Raw genomic sequence first — 24,173 nt, forward strand, 5'->3', positions numbered from 1 at the left:
AATAATACAACATAATAATAAATACAACAATAAAATTGTAATATTTTTGTTGTGGTAGTTTTAGTTAAGAGGCAGTAACGAAAAATGAACTGCACACAATCGGTAACCCTAATTACGGTTTGTCACTATCGATAAACTATTTTTTACGCTGTGAAATGGGACTTTCTCACATTGAGCTAAAGCTCTATAATGATCATGATTTGAAAACTAACGATAGTCTTGCAGGAACTAACGAAGAAAAATATAATAGGTGTCCCGAATATATTATTATCTTTATTTAATGTTGGTAATCTAGGTAGTTCTCATACTGCAAAGTTGGCTTAAACATTGAATGAAGCCTGTAAAATGGTTAATATTGCTCATATAATAACTTATTTATGAAAACTTATAGGAACGAACGATAAACATAAATCGAAACCTAATTATCATATTTAAATGTGGGTGAACTACATGTTAGGCTGTGGTCCTGACACTTTCACATTCAATCATAACTTTAAAAATAAAATACTGCGGAACTAATGAATTTTTCATCAGCCCAAACAGGAACTAACGATTTATATAAAAAAGTGGTAAAGTTATGTTTGTATGTTGACGTGACGCTCGGCTACAATTGTCACCTGAAGGACACAGACTGTACTCCCCGGTCAGGAATCAGCAGCCACTGCTCAGCCGTTGTTATTACAAAAAACTCTTTTAAAATATCTTCTATGTGTGGAATGGGGTAACATTTAATTACCACGAATCCTAATTAGTATTCACGACCAGTATGCATAGTACCAGTCTTTTCAAAATCTAAAAATGATAACTAATAACCAATTTCGTAAGAGTTTAGAAAAGGATTAATTACGCATTTAATTATTAACTTAGAACTCTAAAATGTTTGGTATATCGTTCTTCAAGAGACATACAACAAATGCTGCATAAGATTTTTTTTACTGTCATTACTTTTGGAATAATTATAAGTTAAAGTGGAGAAAGCTAGCTAGCATTTTAATTAGAAAACCGTGTTTTTCTCCATTCAATCAACAATAGCTCACAAAATATTTTTCTTACGACTCGAATACATATATGAATACTGCTCAAACAGTACAAAATTATTTTCTAGGTTATGTAGGTGTATATTTTAATGTCATAGACGTTTGAAGTGAGAGAGGTCGCCGGGACCCGGCACCGTCAGGGATCTTCTTTTAGCCTAACATGGTGGAATGGAGCTAAACTCAACATTCCCAATTTTTTTGTCACATTATAATACACTAATTAATTTTTATTTTTATTGATTACTTCCATTCTGGGCTATAAATAACTTTTATTGGCATTTAACTATCGTTTTAATTGAAATTCCCAAACATTACTTGATTTACTTGAGATACATTGTGACATTGTTAATCCCTTTCATGAGATATCCTGTCCCCTCTACTGGCCCCATTATTTATCGATTGGCTTATAGTAGATCATGAGATATAATCTCATATATTGCAAATGTGTTTCGGAATATATAATTCAAAGTAATTAATATTAATCGATAATTAACATGAAAACAAAGTCACGTGTAATTGTTTCATCAAAGTGAGAATTTACACACACATAAGGCTCTCCCAGAAAAGACAGTCATGCAAGTGCCCCATTATTAGTTAACCTAGTAGGCGGTGTCCGACAAGTGGGTGAGGGAAGGTGACATTGGCATTGGCCTGCAGTTGCAAGGCGAGATAGGAGAAAGGAGTGCGCAGCCTGCAGGGTCTCGGACTGGCACCTTTGGTATTTCAATATGCAGGGTACACTTACGGTGTATATAGTCTCTACACGACTGTCGACGACAGTGAGAGTTGGGTTCTCAAAGCTACACCATTTCTCTACTTCCTTGCTTTGTTCGAGGAAAACGCTCCAATACGTTTATCGACAAGAGTCTACGAGATATTCTTGTATGGTTTTAGAATCTAAGTATGTAATAGGTGCCTAAAGATATTATAAAAATATAATAGGATTTCAGACACATTCCATCGTTACAAAAAGTGAAACACTAAATTTCGAGGATTGAAATTTATCATTGACTTCAGGTGTTAAAAACCCTAATATATCGCAAACTTAAGAACTAAAAAGAGCGGTTATAAACTACCACTCAAATAACGATAACGTTGGTAAATATCCGAAATCTTACTATCTTTTCACATCATCCATTGTCAATAACTAATTTTAAAGAAAGTATATTATCACCATAAATGACCATTGTCATAATAAATGTAAATATAATATTATGATAAATGTCTGAACCCAAAATAGTTTGTGAACCAAAGCAATTAACATTTTAATTGCCTGATCCATTCAACAATCAGTAAACCAAAGATAATATCATAATCAATTGTTTAATGCCTCAGATACGTGTGCCTTACATAGTATTATCACGATAAGTGGTTAACTCTCAATAATCTGTAAACCAAAGACAATGTCGTAATCAATTGTTTAATGCCTCAGGTACGTGTGCCTTACATAGTATTATCACGATAAGTGGTTAACTCTCAATAATCTGTAAACCAAAGATAATATCATAATCAATTGTTTAATGCCTCAGGTACGTGTGCCTTACATAGTATTATCACGATAAGTGGTTAACTCTCAATAATCTGTAAACCAAAGATAATATCATAATCAATTGTTTAATGCCTCAGGTACGCGTGCCTTACATAGTATTATCACGATAAGTGGTTAACTCTCAATAATCTGTAAACCAAAGAAATCAATGCTTTAATGCCTCAGGTACGCGTGCCTGAAATAGTATATTATCACGATAAGTGGTTAACTCTCAATAATCTGTAAACCAGAGAAATCAATGCTTTAATTGCCTCAGGTACGTGTGCCTTGAAATAGTATATTATCACGATAAGTGGTTAACTCTCAATAATCTGTAAACCAAAGAAATCAATGCTTTAATGCCTCAGGTACGTGTGCCTTACATAGTATTATCACGATAAGTGGTTAACTCTCAATAATCTGCAAACCAAAGAAATCAATGCTTTAATGCCTCAGGTACGCGTGCCTGAAATAGTATATTATCACGATAAGTGGTTAACTCTCAATAATCTGTAAACCAAAGAAATCAATGCTTTAATGCCTCAGGTACGCGTGCCTGAAATAATATTATCACGATAAGTGCCCAACTTTCAATAATTTGTGAACCGAATTTTTTATCAAGAATTATCTGAACGATCTGCCTCAATTATTTGTTAACCGAAGATGATATGATGATAAATGCCTTAACGCCTTTATAATGTTTATGTAACATATTTTGTCATGATAAACGTTTGAAATTTTCAATGGAATATGAACCAAAGTTATTATCATGTTAAATATCTATATCAACTGTAAACCAAAAAAGGTGTAACTCAATCATTAGTAAACCAACATGACTTACTAATCATTGTGATTTTTGTATAAATCTAAGACAAAGATCAGAATATTTATACAACAGCAAGTAATCTTGAAAAATATTTCAATGAGGACAATGTGTCGTCCTTTTTATTGAAAATTATTACTTTAGGTAAATGAAAATTAAAGCAATACAAGAGTATGCAACAATCTCGAAATAATCAATTAGCCATAAATATATGGAATAACATAATTGAAGGTTATCGATTTTACAATAGTTGTATGTTTGTTGCTTGAATATAAGCATTTAGCGTGAAATGTTTCATGTCGTTTGTTAAAACTTTAAATCAAATTAATCAAATAGAAACAATTTGAGTTACTCGTACATAGTTATGCGGAATTATCATACTGTTATCGGATAAATTAATCATCGAAGATTTTTGGCATGGATTGAGAAAATTTAATATATACAAAATTTAGTCGTTTTTAATGTTTTAATGAAACAAATAAATTATATGATGCTGTAAAAAACTACTAGATCGAAAAACGAATATATAGACTAAAATTGTGAAAGCTATATAATTAGCCATCATAATATGATATGTTACATAAATATTATGCATACAATTTTATTTATTATATACAGTATGTACAGTATACAGTATGTATTATATAAAAATAATACATTGTGTAATGAATATATAATTCCATTCTGTAAGAGAATACCATGAAAATGAAGAGGGAATTACTATTTCTTAATGCACTTTATTTTATTATGCATTAATAGAGAAAGCATTTTATTTGAAGATAAACCCATTTACAACTTCCTTTGCTTTATAAATTAGCATTTCTAGATATTTAATTTGTTTTTGTAATAAAGCATTCAGAATAACTTAAATTTAAATGTTTTAATACGATCATCATCTTTTTATACATCTAAGTTTTTATAATGGCGTAGTTTTTTTTAAATAACACGGAGTCCTCAAATCTGGGCTAAAACTAAACCCATTGTAAATTTCTTTGCCTTATACGTAGGTAGATATATTTTTATTTTCCATTTAATGGCCAAACCAGTGGAAGTTCAGTTTAGAACATAACTCAGAACCACGGGGGAATATTAAATAAGTGGACAATGGAGGTAAATAATAAATGTGTTAGTGGTATGCCTGCCAGGTTTCACGTATTTGTCTGTGATAATTGAGTCATTACGGCATTTACAAATTAACATGGTAATCGCTACGGTTAACCTCAGCAGATCTCTACATATAAAAAGCAAAGCTCTAACTCACTCATTCCTAGCTCTCAAACTACCCGAATCATCGAAAGTTGAAATTTGGCACACGTCTGCATCATGGCGTAAATTGAAAAAACTAAAGCATTTTCATAAAGATAAACCACCCATAATGGGTAAAATAGGGTTGAACCACTAAAATAAATATACCGGGTGACCCACGAAGAGGTTTTATTTTATATTACTTGCCCATTTATGCACCGAACATTTTCAAACTCTACACAATTCATTAAATAGGGTTTAAAAATATTCTGTGAAAATTTCAGCTCTCTAGCAATTGTTGATACGAAATAGTGGTATTTTGAAAAAAACTATACTTTAAAAACATTAAAAAACAGTATTTTTGGTTTTGTAAATTATTTTTTGTCATATTCTAGATAAATAAAGCATTTCAGTCAGAAAATTAGAACATAACCTATTAAAAAAACCTACAATTACAGTCCTCAATTATTGGAACTGTAATCCATCCTCAGCGACACACTGATAACATGAGAGTGGAATTTTGTTCTCGTATCATTGAGTTTCATTAGCTACATCCTAATTGGCATACTCAAATTGTTTTTTTTCAGTCGAGTCCTTTCTACCGCAATGGTGATGTAATATTTTTAAAACCTACTTAATGAATTGTGTAGAGTTTGAATTCATTGCAATGTCCTAGAAATTTGAAATTAGAAAAAAACATGCCTCTTGATTTATAAATAAAAATAAAAACATTTTCATGAAGATCAATTACCCATAGAAAGTCAAAAAATGGTTGCAACCCTAGAAGAACTATATTTTTTGCCTTAAACTTCCCGACGACCTACAACAATGATATTTAACATACACGTGTCTTATGCTTTCAACAGCCAAATATAAGATTTTTCAAGTAGATTAACTCCCCACAACGACAGGAATAAGATTAAAAACCTATGAAAAATATTGTTTTCCACTTCATAATGTGATAGGAAGGTAAAATTTGACATTCACTTGCCTTAAGACTTACATAGAGATAAAAAAAACATTTTAATAAAGATCAACCACCTATAGGAGTTTAAAAAGAGTTGTAGCCCCTAGAAAACCCATATTTTTGTCTCTTCAACTTTCCAATGTCCTAGAACACTGAAATTTAAAATAAAAGTGGTTTATGATCTTAACGGAAAAAGTGACAATTTTTCATGGAAATCAACTACCTGTAGCGGCTGAAATAGAGTAGTAAACCTTAAAAGAACTGTTTTAGTTTTAAATTTTCCGTTGTCCTAGAAAAGTACAGTTTGACACATACTCGTAGAAATGCCGAAAAACACAAGACTGAAAGTGTATTAAATTCTCGTAATACTAGGCTATATTAGGCTATATAAAATTAGTACATTTTTTGTGTAAAGTAGACATTTCAAACCAATATAAATCTAATTGGAGCAACAATGCAAATGCTACTACGGTACTGTAAGTACCTTAGCCCAAAATCAGAACCGAAAGTAGAAAATGTTTGAATAAAGTAGGCTCTGAGAACAAATAAAAAGAAAAAAACGGAAAAATGAAGCAAACTCTACTATGATGTCTGACTGAAATACAATTGATTCATACCAGAAATGCTTCTTCACCAACGGAAATAAGAGCCAGTGGCAATTTTGTAAACTTGTGAACTTCTTAACAAGCAACACTATAATAATACGTACCTTAATTGTCTACCTCTTATTCAGAATTATCGTAAGATTCCATCATATTGCACCACAAGTGCACTCGATAAGATTATTATGAACTTGGTATTTCTGCACTCTGGCCAAAAATAGTTCAAGCTTTTGGTAAATTCGTATGAAGCAATTACCAAATATTTGTGGAATGATGCAGATAAATTTGTGTATTTCATTGGTATTCATAAAAAACTGTTTCACTCTCAGATTCCAGGGTCCCAAAATATTGCCCCTTAAACTTAAATTCCAAGTGGATCAGAAAGTTGGAATATCTTCCAGTCATAATCACTTAGTTTAGGAGAGTTTATTATGCCATTTAAGAAGGTTATACCTATGGCATACCTATTATTTCATGGAAAATCGGGTGGAAAGCTGTGGGTAACAACTAGTAATGTATAATTCAATTCAATTCAATTCAAAACCTTATTTATTTCCAAATAAAGAAATTACAGTTCCATAATAGAGTAATATATACTATAGTAATTTTCAAGTATGATTAAAACATTAACATTACTTAAAATATAGGAAAAAAGTACCCACATAGGCAAGCCTGTGCGTGGGCACGAGTCGTTGAAAAGATAGGTCGACCCACATTGCCGATAAGTTTTAATCATATATAACTCGGATATGTAGCACACTTAACACACTCACGTACATACATAAATACATAAACCTAGCTCCCATTACAATAGAGCTAAAAAAAAGTAAGTGAGGTAACGGGGCATAGGTATAAGGAGTCGAATTGTACGTACACAACATCCCACGAGAGCAAATACAATGTATTGAGCCATGAAAGCTAAACTATTGAAATGCAATGTATTTATCGTATAAAGGAAGACATTACAAAATTTGGAGTAGGTAGTAACAAAACCACTAAAGGGTTTACTTTAAAGTTTCACTAACCAATTATTCCCTTGTATAATCCACTTAAAATGGATTCATAGTTTTAAAATTCAAACTACAAACAGTTCTAATTGCCGGAGCCTGAAATAATTATTATTTACCTTCGCAGCCATAACGAGCAATAACCTACCCAGACTAAGTAGTTATCTGCTGTACAAGGAAATAGGTTCAGTAATTACTAGTAATTGTTCAGGAAACAATGAACCTTTCATCCAGCGTAATTCTGTAGTAGGTTTATTAAAATATACCATGTTTGGATTCAAACGTGACTCTATTAATAATATCCTAACGATAATTTCTACTGTTATAACTGGCTTCATAAAAATGAATTCTTGTAATAATATATGTATGGTGTTTTAGACTAACGTCTAATATTGGAATAAAACAACGCGTCCACTCGTCTAGTGTTCAGATACATAAACTCATTAGTCAGAATCCAACCCATTTTTTTATTACATTTTCGTTTTAACCAACATTGCGTAAAATTCTTACTATGCAAATAAGAAAAAAAAACATTCTAACAGACATGTAAGACAGAATTCTTAGAGTTTCGTCTACCTGGCTGTTCCAATTTTTTTATTATAAAAAACAGTTTAATTAGTAAAAGTACATCTATTTACCTAAATATATCCTTTTGTTGAACAAAAAATGTATAAACACTTTCCTTAATTTTATAATTCCCTAAAAAGAGATCATTATGTACTTCGCGGAGCTATCCCAGTCCCCTGTGTTTGTTAGGACCCTCAGTTTTTCTTCTTGGATGGTATGCACAAGAAAAAATTAAACAATAAATTGTGTATCGTTGCATTTTGATCCTTATTTATTGTACTATCCTGATATCTTTTTGTTCAGCCTAACAAAAATACCAGTATTTGACCAGTATAGATATTTATCTGATCAGTATTGTACCTCTCATCACAGCAACATGTTTTCTCTGCACTCAATGATTTCCTCGGCCCATGAAAAGTTACTCGATCAAAAAGCAAAAGCTTCAGATGTCAATTTCAAGAGCACTCTGAAAGTTTTCAGCCATTAATAACTTTCCAACTTAGAAAGGCACGGTCAAGTGGGATTTCAAATCAACAATTTTCTATATTTAAGTAAAATTTTGGTTTATACAAACCTCAATTAAAAATAATTAAAATCCATACAAAACAGTGATAGTGAATCTCGCAATTTTTAATATATAAAATATACAGTGTAGAACCTGAATTAGAGGCTTATTGTAGCTGGTGGAAGGGTTGATTAGACGTATAGCCTAATAATGTTTAGACTTATTCAGGTCTTGTAGCATTTTTGTACAGTTTTAAAATATTCTATTTTCGAGTAATTATCGTATACGACATTTGAACTCTCTTCCCTACTCTAACGACTCGAATTCAGTGTGAATGCTAAGTTTAGCTCCATGTCACCTTTCTCTTATTGCAGCGTCTGAAATCTAACTCTGTCACAGACTTGACTCCTGGAATTTTGAGTCGTGTTCTTTTGAAGAGATCCAAAGAAGTCGGCGACGAAGAAGTTAAAATGAACTCTTAACATCGTTTTGACATCAGAGACACCTACACTACAACATTTAGTGTGATATAGGTGAAGAGGTATTCTCATTGTCTCATTAGTTGCACAATTAACTACACTATGATGTTGTAGACAAGATCTCTAACCACTGTGGAGCAACCGAGTTTCTACAAATAACGTAGCAATGGTGGGAAGGGTTGATTTAATGTAAATTAAGAGGAAGGTGAACTGGTGATAAACTCAACATTCACACTGAATTCAAAGAGTTCTTCAGAGAGAGAGGAAGAGGAATAATTTGATTCAATGTAAACTAAGAGAAAGGTGAACTGGAGCTAAACTCAACATTCACACTGAATTCAAGAGTTCTTCAGAGAGAGAGAGGAAGAGGAATAACTTGATTCAATGTAAACTAAGAGAAAGGTGAACTGGAGCTAAACTCAACATTCACACTGAATTCAAGAGTTCGTTAGAGTAGGGAAGAGAGTTCAAATATCGTGTACGATAATTGAAAAGAGAATATTTTAAAATTGTACACATATGCTACAAAACCTGAATACGCCTAAACATTAATTTAATTAGTTCGGTCAAGTTTATGCGTATATTACCAATACTAGTGTATAAGATTTTACGGAGAAACGTGAAGTAAAGTAAAGATAATTAACAACCCCTTCTCCAAGCAAACAAATGTTGAATATTTAATAGTAATACTATTAAGACGTGCATTACACTTTTGACTTAAATAGCAAATTTTAGACTTAGCCAGTTTATAAATGTTTCGTCCTTCAACAATTTAATTTGTTATTACTAGTATATCATTCAATTATTTCATTATAACTCAAGTGCAAATTTCAAATTTTCAAGTGCATGATTATTCATTACTATGTTATTTGGCATTTGGAAGATGTTATATACGATTCTATGTTCTCTAACTTCTCTAACCTGAAATTTATTTGTAATTTTATATACTTAGGCGTGTTTTTTAAGAATGTTATTAGGCAACAAAAAAGAAGTCTTCATCGGTTGTTTAAAATGTTCATTATAATATCATGACTATCGGTTATAGTCTAAATTTAGAGTATTTTATTGTAAAATGTAACTAAGCGGTTTAACAATTATTACAGTACTCAGCATTTCTCATGTCATTTTACCTTTTCCGTTTCGCAACTCCCGACTCATTAGTGTTTGTGCCTTGATAAACTTTACGACAAGACATGAAAAACGAACGCTACGTCACTGTTATGATGACAGACTGCTAAATTTATATAACTAGGAACAATTACAACAAATCCAATACTTGTTTTCCATAATTATATAAATAAAACTACAACAACATTTTTTAAATATAAATATACGCGTTTTTAAAAACCTGACTTAATTATTTAGAGACAAATTTAACAACCCAAGCTGATAAAGTAATACACCTATTTATAGATCATGTGCATAATTCTTGTTTGAAGTATATTTTTGATGGAAGGATTGTGAAGGAAACACGCTTTTTTCGAGCCTTTTCCATCATTAAGCGATAAAAAATCAGTAATTCTGCGTTTCGAGATCTGCAATCTGATCTCTTTCTCAGGTTCATATTAGTTAACAATCAAACTGAACAATATTACGTGATTATACGGATTTATTATCGAGTATCTCATTAAGACTGTCTGAAATTAAATTGAAAAAAAAATTCTTTATTGAACAAAAAGAAAAACATATTCAATTAGGACTATTAAGTCCTCTCTTACACCTAACTATAAATTGATAAGCGATACTTTTAGTGTAAAACAGAGCCACAGTACAGTTCACATTACCGTTTTACATTAAAAAATGATAATCTTTATTTATATAAAATAATAAAATGAAAAGAAGGTTCTTCATGAAATTAAAAATAAATAAATAAAATAAAAATTGAATGGAAACTAGCAGATATTCACCCATCACCAGTCATACAAAGCCACCGTCCATACCATATGCCACGAAATCGTCAACCCGACGAGAAGGGCATGAAATCAGGGCAGAAAGTACACCTATTATTTTGCTTTAATTATGTTACCTTCTATTCATACTATTTATGCATAATTTTCTACCAAAATAAAATGTAATTTGTATTATATCAAAAAGAAAACAATGTATATATATATATATATATATATATATATATATATATATATATATATATATATATAATTTCAATAAACATTGAATCACAAAAAGTACTTGCTCCGCCGGGACTCGAACCCGGATCTCTCACTTGCCGGGTGAATACATAATACATATATGTATTATGTGTTAACAATATTGTTTAATAACGGTTACAGGTAATGCCTTTTATTGTATTATTGTATGTTCTGATAAATCCAGAGTCATTATTTTCGATCATATTATAAATAAGGTCTGAAACAGCCCTACATGTTACACGTGTATGTATATTTATATTGTTCTATGTTTTAAACATATTATAAATTAATCGTGTTAAATTATTATAACAATAAATATAACAATCGCCTGTAACAGTTATCTTGTAACACTCACCGGTGCGGCCTCTGGTCGCGTCCCCGACCGTACAGAGACTGGAGCCCCCTCTCCCTTCTCTTCCCCCCACCCTACCACTTGCTGGCCGTTATCACTTAACACCTAAACATAATGCCGTGGCGAGGCTACCATGATAACAGTTCCAACAAGCTAACTCACGCGACTAGGTATCGTAATATATGACATGTCTGTAACACTTATATTAGGTTTCACGTACGGTAAATAGTGGACTGTAACACTGGTACTCACTGACCGGACATTGGTACTGTAAGGGCTAACCTTTTGTTTTAGAGACAGTAGGGCGCAGTCGTGCTAGTTCTTACTATAGGCTCACCTGACCTGATGTTTCTATAAGGGCTGACGTTGTATACTATAGACAGTAAGTTGCTGTCATGCTAGTTCTTACAATAGGCTGTCACGTGACCTGATGTTACTATAAGGGCTAACCTTGTATACTATAGACAGTAAGGTGAAGTCCTGCTAGTTCTTACAATAGACTGTCACCTAACCTGATGTTACTATAAGGGCTAACGTTGTATAGGTACTATAGACAGTGAGCTATTACCATACAGTACTCACGCGTGTTTACAGTAAAGATTAAAAGTGGAATATTATTCAAAGAAACAATGAACCTAATAATGTAAAAATTAAAAAGCACATGAGTTGTGTAATTGTATTCATTCTTAAAAATATATGTAATAATAATACATATTACATTAAAGGTATTTAATTTTGACCTCAAATCCTTTTGTTTAGTTTTGATCGTCATTTAGCTTTACCGTATTTAAAATAGTGTTCTTCAAAATAGTATATTACCAATTAGATATTTGTGCCTGAATCTTAATCATTTACAACAATACTTACCAAATCATATCAATCTTTATGAAAGGATTTTGAGTAGGATTATAAAATGTGTTTTTATGTTAACTTTCTCAAATTAATTTTATTGAATTTTAAAACTGTTCCGACCAATTACTGTCCCAAATGAATTGTCAATACCTACATTCCTATATAAATACCGACCTCAGTTTCCATTTTCTTGTATACTGTTTGGGATTAAACTTCTTGTTTTGCTTCGTACTGAATTACACAGCTATTATGGAATATTATATTATATATTATTATGGAATATCGAATCATATTAAAAAGATCCAATCTTGTTGTAACACTCCAACTACAGTTGTCTGAATGTCTGTCAGACAAGGAACAACACTGCCCAGCAGTTTCAGACAACCTGCCTCTTGCTTGCCTCTCCACCCAATCTTGTTGTAACACTCCAACTACGGTTGTCTGAATGCCTGTCAGACAAGGAAAAACACTGCCCAGCAGTTTCAGACAACCTGCCTCTTGCCTCTCCACCAAATCTTGTTGTAACACTCCAACTACGGTTGTCTGAATGTCTGTCAGACAAGGAACAACACTGCCCAGCAGTGTCAGACAACCTGCCCCTTGCCTCTCCACCCAATCTTGTTGTAAAACTCCAACTACGGTTGTCTGAATGCCTGTCAGACAAGGAACAACACTGCCCAGCAGTTTCAGACAACCTGCCTCTTGCCTCTCCACCCAATCTTGTTGTAACACTCCAACTACGGTTGTCTGAATGTCTGTCATACAAGGAACAACACTGCCCAGCAGTTTCAGACAACCTGTCCCTTGCCTCTCCACCCAATCTTGTTGTAAAACTCCAACTACGGTTGTCTGAATGTCTGTCATACAAGGAACAACACTGCCCAGCAGTTTCAGACAACCTGCCTCTTGCCTCTCCACCCAATCTTGTTGTAACACTCCAACTACGGTTGTCTGAATGTCTGTCATACAAGGAACAACACTGCCCAGCAGTTTCAGACAACCTGCCCCTTGCCTCTCCACCCAATCTTGTTGTAAAACTCCAACTACGGTTGTCTGAATGTCTGTCAGAGAAGGAACAACACTGCCCAGCAGTTTCAGACAACCTGCCCCTTGTTTCTCCACTCACTTACTACCGTATATCACGGTCTCAATGTCTGTCAGACAAGGAACAACACCACCCAGCAATTTCAGACAACCTGTCCCTTGCCTCTCCATCCAATCTTGTTGTAAAACTCCAACTACGGTTGTCTGAATGTCTGGCATACAAGGAACAACACTGCCCAGCAGTTTCAGACAACCTGCCCCTTGCCTCTCCACTCACTTACTACCGTATATCACGGTCTCAATGTCTGTCAGACAAGGAACAACACTGCCCAGCAGTTTCAGACAACCTGCCTCTTGCCTCTCCACCCAATCTTGTTGTAAAACTCCAACTACGGTTGTCTGAATGTCTGTCAGACAAGGAACAACACTGCCCAGCAGTGTCAGACAACCTGCCCCTTGCCTCTCCACCCAATCTTGTTGTAAAACTCCAACTACGGTTGTCTGAATGTCTGTCAGACAAGGAACAACACTGCCCAGCAGTGTCAGACAACCTGCCCCTTGCCTCTCCACCCAATCTTGTTGTAAAACTCCAACTACGGTTGTCTGAATGTCTGTCAGAAAAGGAACAACACTGCCCAGCAGTGTCAGACAACCTGCCCCTTGCCTCTCCACCCAATCTTGTTGTAAAACTCCAACTACGGTTGTCTGAATGTCTGTCAGACAAGGAACAACACTGCCCAGCAGTGTCAGACAACCTGCCCTCTTGCCTCTCCACCCAATCTTGTTGTAAAACTCCAACTACGGTTGTCTGAATGTCTGTCAGACAAGGAACAACACTGCCCAGCAGTTTCAGACAACCTGCCCCTTGCCTCTCCACCCAATCTTGTTGTAAAACTCCAACTACGGTTGTCTGAATGTCTGTCAGAAAAGGAACAACACTGCCCAGCAGTGTCAGACAACCTGCCCCTTGCCTCTCCACCCAATCTTGTTGTAAAACTCCAACTACGGTTGTCTGAATGTCTGTCAGACAAGGAACAACACTGCCCAGCAGTGTCAGACAACCTGCCCTCTTGCCTCTCCACCCAATCTTGTTGTAAAACTCCAACTACGGTTGTCTGAATGTCTGTCAGACAAGGAACAACACTGCCCAGCAGTTTCAGACAACCTGCCCCTTGCCTCTCCACTCACTTACTACCGTATATCACGAGAACCAATAAATTCACAAGATATGAAGAACTAATCCAGCCTGGGCCTATTAACGGTGCCAGAGCAGTGTATCGAGGTCAGGTGAGTGAGGCAAGCTGGCTAGGTAACAAGTACAGTAAATGTTGATGCAATATTGTTGCGGTCCTGTACAATCCATGGTGTCCGAAGCTGGACTTTGGTAGAACCCTTTTTATTAAAACATCAAGGAATGTTTAATCAAGTAAGAATTTATTAATTTATACTTTAATTTGACTCCGTCTTGCGAACTCTTGTAAACGGAATTGAAATATACCTCACTACACCTTACACTCATTCAAAACAAAATCCATTTTAGCGGAATAAGTAACCTTTCAAAGTTCCAAATTGAAATAAGATACGCGTTAAATCTACGCGTTATTACGTATATGTATGTATACATCAACGGCAGCTTTTATCAATGTTGAATGAGTAGTCTAACTGTTGTGATAAATGAATTGTTAAGATCTTGGTGAGACGGGTATCGCTGAGATAGCAGCATCGAGGACGTATTTATCATGCACTTTAATAAGATGTATACTAATATTAAATGTAAATAATATGTTAATGTTTTGCGCACACTCAAATGAAAAATTACTTTCTTAAGTGTATATAATGTTTGCCATAAATAACAAGTGCTCTAAATGGATAAAGACAATCTGATTTTACATTTTTTTACATTTTTAGGTATAGTAATAAACTTAATTATTTTTTATAACAATTATCATTGATATATACAACATATAGTAACCATGTCTACAAAAAAACTTTTTGAATTTACAGGGGTTTTACCAATTCGGTAATTGTTTCGTAAAATAGATAATAATAGGAATAATTTTGGAAATATCCAATTTATTTGTTTAAATTTTAAATTTCTATCAGACTTCTATATATTTTAATTTTCTATAATAGCTGCCCCGGCCACGCTTCGCTGTGCCTTGTTAATTACATGATTAATATAACCATTCGCGCGGCTGGTTTGCTGTCTTTCTCGGTCTCGTTAGCTAAATGTATTTATATACTAGTAGTAAACCGCGGCTTCGCTCGCAATTTCGTTGGCTTTGCACGTGAATGAGCATTTCTGATTCGAGTGAATTATATTTCCTTCGCCAAACTCGAGTTTGCCTTTGTTGTATATTTATGGTCATTGTAATTTACTCTGATATTCATATTTTTTGTTCCATAGTTGATTTTACCTGGTTTCCCGATCAAGAATATATATAAACAGAACAGAGAAGCCCAATTCTGTCAAAAGGCAACTAAAATGGTTTTATAAGACTTAAGTACACAGTAAAAGTTGAATAGTAACTTTGTCTTTTATATCAACATTACAATGCTAACCATGCACCCCATACTTAACATTTGCAAAAATGTACAGTTTAAAGTTTATTTTGATTGAAGTTTTTAATTTTGTTATATGGACATTTTCTTACTCTATGCTAAACAGCGGTACCAGATAAGGTTGAAAAGGCTTTCAAAATTATAAATATAAACAAATTGAAAATTGTAGTTTAAATTAATTAAATATATACTTGTACTCTCATAAAACTATATTTACACAGAACATATTTACATAGGTTATTACATTTAACAGGCTCTAGAAGTGAATTTAACATTTTATCTATAAACATCCTTAAATTGGCAAATAAAAATTTACGTTTTTTAATCCATATAAGAACTATCTTATCATTTAAGTTGGAATAAACAATACATATGTATAAAATGTCATTAAAGTCGGCGCAGTGGTTCCGGAGATTAGCGTAAACGAACATCGAACACGAGATTCTTGTATATAATTTTTTAACTATATTAAAAATATATTAACTATATAAAATTTATATAATTTGACTTATACTGTTATGCTCCATTAATCCGCCCACGCAGGACAACGAAATCTGTTTTTTTAATAAATTGTTATTTTATTCAAATTTTAGAAGCTTTATGCTGGATTCTCATGCAAGATTATTTTCCCTTGTATCAATATTTATTTCAGTGATTCTCAATTTTGTAGGTATTGTACAAAATACGTGTAGGCTGTGGTATCAAATCCTAGATTGGAACGAGACTAATGAGTTAGAGAGAGAGAGAGAGAGAGAGAGAGAGAGAGAAATATTTGCCTTACTGGTAATGACGGTGTCGGCGGGGGTTGTGAGTGTGAGGCTAGGGCGAGCAGCGTGACACTACCCACTGTGGAACACTGCACCCCGCTAGCGAGCTCCGCGCCTGCGCCCCGACATTGATCTACTCAGTCGACCACCATAGCGTTCCTCTTCCTTTACTTTGTGCAGCCCTCTTGTAAGGCCGACTGGATAAGTGATTATCACTCTGGGTGTCAAATTGACTGGAGATCGAGCTAAGCATTCGCTTAACCCTCAACTGCAATTATTCTTGACAGCGACCTCCAGACAATCTAGCCTGCTGTCGGTCGAGAGGTCACGGGTTCGATTCTTGGGAGGGCAAAAACATACTACAACTAATGAGTAGCTATTTTACGTTATTTCAACGCGGGGAGTCCTCGATTTTTTTCAATCTTGCGGTTAATATTTTTGTAATCTTGGAAGGACGGTCTAAAACACGTGAATAATTGGCGAGTTATAGATTAAATATTCGAGTATTAAGCAAAAAAACACTAGTAGTCCTATTTAGAGCCCGGTTATAAAGTCTACACTAATGTCAAGATTGATTAGGTTAATCTTTGTACTTTGGTAGGGTTTGCGAGCCCTACTCGTTCGGCTATGTTCGACCTCGTAAAATATTTTATCTGTAACAGTGTCACGTCATTGCAAGCTAATGTCATGGTAATGTCGCCTCACCCATTGGCGGTTCGCCACGGTGTTATATATTTCCTCAGTACATTTTAACTGTCGTATTAAATTTATGAATTCAATGTACAATAGTACACGTACTTTTGTTTTTTATCTGCAAAGCATTAATTATTTACTCGTTTAAAATTCCTAGTCAATCCGTTCTTAAGGTATCGTGAGAAAATTTAGACTTCGCTAACACTCAGCCAACCCCTATGGAGGGACATGCACCAATGTCGAACTAGATATTGCGTATGTAGAGCTGAAGCTTCATGCAGAGTTTTAAGTCTAGCTCAATCAGTTTTGAGCTCAATGATATCAATCAGATATCATGTGAATAGACATACAGGTACAGACTGTAGTAAATTCTTTCCCTAAGTGATAGGCTTCGAGCACGCTCAGCCAATTGTTGTAAGGCAAATATTTTACCTGGTTTTCCTAGAGTACTGTTTGTAAATTGCATGGGCATTTCTTTACTCACTAGTGTAACACAATAGGAAAAGACAAAGACCTGATATTAAACGACGAAAACAAATAACATTTTTCTTGCCAAGTTGGCCCATGCTGGCATCGACAACTGTACCATCAAAACTGATTTGTTTACTGAACAATTGCACAAATGCAAATGGCCGAATGTCCTTTGGTAGTGGGCCAAATGACCACGCAAATTTATCTTGCAGTTTGACTGCGAGGTCGAAGAGGAAAATAAATAATGAAAAAAGTCTGTCCTAAAATACTAACACAAATTAGAAATTGTTATGGCTGGAATACCGAAAGTAAAAATTATCTTTTGAAGCTTTTATTTCACTTTGTGTATATCAGTTAACTTACTTTGAAGATACTAAATATAAGAGTGTCTGTTCTGCTTACATCTCGTTTAATGATGTTTTCTTCTTAACGAAGGCAAGTAACTGCTGAAGAAGGCTATCCTCAAATCTGGTATAGAAGTAATATAATATTGGACTTGTACACTGTTGCCAACGTAGTTGTATCAAACGACTAAATCGCCCGCAACAGCAATACACCTGCTTGTGATATCGATCAACGATATTAGGCAACTGGATGGTACGTTGCTCGACTGGGGCCAGACAATATTCGTGTCAGTTTCTCATAAAGTCTAAGTTTATTGTGAAATCTTCTATTGTCTTTTCTCTCCAAGTGCCATTAATCTATTTTATGACTGCACCACCTTTCGCAACTACAGATAGAGTTAGACATGTGTATGTCGAACCGCTTGGAATTAGCCTATCACACGTAGTGTGTAGAACAGAGTGGCATTCCTACTTACAATTATGTCAATTCGATACTAGTATGCATCTAGAGAACACTGTTACTCAGAGATAGAAAATCGAATCGTGTGGGGTTGTGGTTGCACATACACATTCCTACTTACAATTATGTCAATTCGATACTAGTATGCATCTAGAGAACACTGTTACTCAGAGATAGAAAATCGAATCGTGTGGGGTTGTGGTTGCACATACACATTCCTACTTACAATTATGTCAATTCGATACTAGTATGCATCTAGAGAACACTGTTACTCAGAGATAGAAAATCGAATCGTGTGGGGTTGTGGTTGCACATACACATTCCTACTTACAATTATGTCAATTCGATACTAGTATGCATCTAGAGAACACTGTTACTCAGAGATAGAAAATCGAATCGTGTGGGGTTGTGGTTGCACATACACATTCCTACTTACAATTATGTCAATTCGATACTAGTATGCATCTAGAGAACACTGTTACTCAGAGATAGAAAATCGAATCGTGTGAGGTTGTGGTTGCACATACACATTCCTACTTACAATTATGTCAATTCGATACTAGTATGCAACTAGAGAACACTGTTACTCAGAGATAGAAAATCGAATCGTGTGGGGTTGTGATTGCACATACACATTCCTACTTACAATTATGTCAATTCGATACTAGTATGCAACTAGAGAACACTGTTACTCAGAGATAGAAAATCGAATCGTGTGGGGTTGTGATTGCACATACACATTCCTACTTACAATTATGTCAATTCGATACTAGTATGCAACTAGAGAACACTGTTACTCAGAGATAGAAAATCGAATCGTGTGGGGTTGTGATTGCACATACACATTCCTACTTACAATTATGTCAATTCGATACTAGTATGCAACTAGAGAACACTGTTACTCAGAGATAGAAAATCGAATCGTGTGGGGTTGTGATTGCACATACACATTCCTACTTACAATTATGTCAATTCGATACTAGTATGCAACTAGAGAACACTGTTACTCAGAGATAGAAAATCGAATCGTGTGGGGTTGTGATTGCACATACACATTCCTACTTACAATTATGTCAATTCGATACTAGTATGCAACTAGAGAACACTGTTACTCAGAGATAGAAAATCGAATCGTGTGGGGTTGTGATTGCACATACACATTCCTACTTACAATTATGTCAATTCGATACTAGTATGCAACTAGAGAACACTGTTACTCAGAGATAGAAAATCGAATCGTGTGGGGTTGTGATTGCACATACACATTCCTACTTACAATTATGTCAATTCGATACTAGTATGCATCTAGAGAACACTGTTACTCAGAGATAGAAAATCGAATCGTGTGGGGTTGTGGTTGCACATACACATTCTAAGCGCGCAATTTTGACTAAGCGGTTTTTTGCTCTTTTAGTATTTATTGTTACTTAAAAATATAACTATCCAATATTATGCAGGGGTTTTTGTTTAGGTGTCGTTTTCAATAAAAATGTCCTTATACCCAAAAAAGAATTGTTACTAAACAAAAGTGTATTTAAATAAAAAGCAAGTAATTTAAAATAACATAGAGGTCAAATTTAAATGCCCAAATATTGAATGGACATATTTTATTGAAGTTTACATATGTTTATTAATAAGAACCAACACGTGTAATAAGAACCAATTGTTCGGTTTATTTTGGTCTGAAAACATATTCAATTAAATCTATAACCCCCAACAACAAAAGTAATTATTGAATTGTTTAATTTCAAAATAATATATCAAAAATAAGACAGACATCTACAATGTATATGTTATTATTATTATATATTATACAATTATATAAAACATAATATCTATATTATAGACTACTATACCAAATGCGTATACTACATTTTACACAACTTCTTACTTTATATAATACCGGCTGTTAGTGTTATTTATATAGATAACTTTATACTTTTTGACCAAGTTTTAGTGTAAAAAATAATGTTACCCGTGAGAACACAACGCATCGGGTGAAACTACCCCGTGGTGAAATTTTGATTCTGATGATTACTACCTATAAGTAAATAAAATTACCAAGGTAATGTTTTATCTTGTTTTGCCGTTATTTGTATTACAAGTTATCTAAAAATGTCCACCGTCAAAGTATGAGTCACTATTTGAATCGAACACTCAATCGCAAATAATCGCGATAACAGTGTTGCCCGGCAGACGAGCAGTTTGCGTGTTCTGTTAACGATATGCTCGTTGCGGCACACTAGAAAATCTTTTCAATTATCTTTTATATTACATTTGTCTTTTTCATTTCCGTTGCGGTATATAAAGACCACAAGGTATGTCCAATTAAAGATGGATACAGACTTTGCTTTCTGTGTTATCATAACAAAGAAGGAGTGACCACGAGGAGTGAAATGATAGAACGAGCCTCCCTAGAAATTCTGAAACTTGTTTTATAACATCAAAGTCCTGAGATGATGTTTTACCTCCATTGAGAGTTATTCACCAAAATGTGCAAAAATTAAAAATAAAATGTGCAATCGTTGTCAAACAAAATTCAAATCAAATCAAATCAAAATCTTTATTGTCTTTATGCATATAGCAATCGACATGGTCATCATTTTATGTTACAAATCATAATTTGTCATAGTTAATGTTTATACTACTTAGGTAGGACTAACTAGTGTAAATTGATAAAACAAAACATCATTGTTGCTATACCAAATTCTTGAACTAAAATAACATTGATAAATATCAAATAAAATCTTAAACTAAATAAATAAACTAAAATAAATAGTCAATAAATAAAATAAATAAATGTAACATATGTAACAAACTTACAAAACATTAATTTCAGAATTTGGCAGGCTTAAAAATTCATCGATACTATAGAAGGGATGTGCAGCCAGCCATCTATGTAACTTACATTTAAAGAGACTAAAAGATAAATCTTTGGTTGAGAGTGGTAACTTATTATATAGTCTAATACACATTATAGTATGGCTAGATCTAATTTTTTCCAATCTTGTGAAGGGTACATCAAGACCTTACCATGCCTTTGTAAATCTTTCATGGATTTCATTCCTTACATTATATGATAAAATATCTTCATGAATATATAAAAACAAATAAAATATATAGAGATTAAAAACAGTTAAAATACCTAAATTAATAAAAAGTGGTTTACAATTAGCCAGGTAGTGAGACTTGGTAATTATTCGAACAGCCTTCTTTTGTATCAAAAGGATATCTTTAAGGTTGCTGGAATTGCCCCAGAAAATCAAACCATAGCTTATTATGGACTGAAATAGACCATAGTAAACAGTAACAATATAATGTTTAGGAACACAACTCATAAGACGTCTTAATAGATAAATCACACGAGATAGCCTAGTTGATATTTGTTCAATGTGTTTTGCCCATGACAGCTTACAATCAATGTACACACCTAAAAACTTGACACAATTATCAAACTCAATATCATCTTTAACAGGCCTAAGACTAAACAGAACTGATTTAGTTTTGTCATTATTTAAAAGTAAGTTATTAGCTGAAAACCAATTTGAAGCTAGTTCTAAAGTATTATTGACTTGTAATTGTAAATCAATGAAGTTTTTATCAATAGAAAGAAAATTGGTGTCATCAGCATCCTTCCTTCAAACTGAAAATGTTGACATAGCCTGTATATCTGAACACTGGCTCTCTAGCCAATCATCTCAATCAGCTATGGCTATAGAAGATTAAAAATTTGCTTCCCTTTGCTGTAGGTCCTCTACATTAAGGGGTGGAGTGAGAATCCTTGTACGTAAGGACTTTCCACACCCTGTTTATGATAAGGAGGAACTGGGTGATCTTAATTCGGAACTTCATTTTGAGTCAGCTACAAGTAAATTACCTTCATTGGTTTTGTTCATTGATGCACTTTATAGATCATCTAATGGTGACTTTAGAACATTTTGTGGCAGGTCTTTTTAAAATGCGTTACGAGAATTTATATGAAGAATGAGACACATTTCATCATCTGTGGAACTTTAATGTCCATTTCTGGAATTAAAATAATAAACAGTTTTTATTTCTTTCAGACATAATCAATTCTTTTTGTTTCCGAATTGCTATAAATGAAATGACACGCCCTTCATCATCTGGAGGTTCTCATATTGATAACGCCATTGCAAATATTGATTCTCTTCAAATGTCTATTGCTACAGTCCATAGCTGTATGAAGCGGTATATCTGATCATGAATACTAATATTTAAGAAGAAATCCAAGAATCCAGAAAATTATAGACTGATATCTATTTTTCCTGTATTAAGTAAGTTTATGAACGCATCATTCATGACATACTGATTAACTTTTTTGAGAGACATCAGCTATCAATTCGGGTTTTTAAGGAATAAACCTATGCCATAAATGACTTCCTTGTTGCTGCAATCACAGCTCTAGATCGGGGGGAAAAGCACGGACGGGATCCACTGTGAACCATCAACTTCTACGAAAATTGGAGGCCTGTGGTGTTAGAGGATCTTCACTGCAATGGTTTGACTCCTACCTCTCTGATAGAACCCAATGTGTCGAAGAGATGAATCCTTTTAGCAAACCATGTTCTAGGCTTCTTCCTATAATCTCTAGTGCTCCACAAGGATCTATTGTACGTCCTCTGGTTTCTGCTATATGCAAATGATGTAACACCCACTTAAAGGATCACTTGGCGCAATACGCTTATGGTACAAGTGTTGTTGTGCTAGCAAAGTCTACTCAATTTATTTGATACTGCGCTACAGTAAGTATTACTGAATCTTGGTGTATGGTTCGAAAGACACAGTTTGTCTCTAAACGTAGATAAAACAAGCATGCTTTATTTTGGACCACATAGTACTTTGACTGAGATCCTAAACTTTGCCATTGTATATATTGGGGCAGTAGGTTTTGAATGCAACTCCATTCGTTTCTTAGTGATGCCACAGATACTGATTTCAAGTGGAAAATTAACATTGATCAGCTATGTAAAAAATTAAACAACTGTCTTTTTTCACTTAGATATTTATCTGGATTCTTAAATAAAAGTATTCTTAAAATGGTGCATTATGGTTATTTTTTTCATTAGTATCATGTGGTATTCTCGTCTGAGGAATTTCACTGTCATCCTCTTTCAACCAGGTTTTTAATCTGCAGAAAACGGCTGTGGGGCTGATTTGTGGTCTCGGGTGCCGGGAGAGTTGCCGAGAAGTACTCCCTCGTGAATATTTCCTTACCTTTCCATCCCCATTCATATATTCAATTTTTATGTCACTTTTAAAAACGTCATTTTTTCCTGCAGGATATATCCTTATTACACACGGTCCAAAACCAAATCACCATAAATTATTTAAAAAACCAACCACATAACTTGGGCCAAAACATTTTAATGCTCTATCGCACTATACAAAAACTAGTGAAACCCTTTTATTATTCAAGAAAAGGCTAAATAATTATGCTATGAATAGAGTCTGTCATACTTTGAAGGAATTCTTGGGAGGCTCGTCTCTGATGGTGTAAGTTTATTAAATTGTATTTTCCAATAGCCATGTTAATGTTTTTATAAGATGTGATTAAATTTGAAACGGCATATATAGAAATATTATATATAAAAATATCTAGTCTTGTTTTTGTAAATATTATACGATTATGACAATGTTTCATTCAATTTTGTATTGTTAATGAACAATAGAAGATTTGGATTTGATTTGAAGGTCCAG

At 34.0% G+C, this 24,173-nt stretch overlaps 1 protein-coding gene across 3 annotated transcripts in view; it reads right to left on the minus strand.

Moving 5' to 3' along the window:
* Positions 1 to 24,173, minus strand: part of LOC124360225 (glycoprotein 3-alpha-L-fucosyltransferase A) — an 83,628-nt gene that overhangs the window by 49,820 nt on the left and 9,635 nt on the right. Inside the window, exon 1 of one of the 3 annotated variants that reach the window (XM_046813647.1) lies at positions 16,502 to 16,579. The exons of 1 other annotated variant lie outside the window; for it this stretch is intronic. The gene's annotated coding sequence lies outside the window, so the exon portion shown is untranslated. Of the gene's footprint in view, positions 1 to 11,265; positions 11,302 to 16,501; positions 16,580 to 24,173 lie in introns of those variants that run through there. One more of the 3 variants, XM_046813646.1, reaches the window with a different exon arrangement.

The sequence above is a fragment of the Homalodisca vitripennis genome, chromosome 4 (assembly GCF_021130785.1).
Source record: "Homalodisca vitripennis isolate AUS2020 chromosome 4, UT_GWSS_2.1, whole genome shotgun sequence".
Taxonomy (NCBI): domain Eukaryota; kingdom Metazoa; phylum Arthropoda; class Insecta; order Hemiptera; family Cicadellidae; genus Homalodisca; species Homalodisca vitripennis.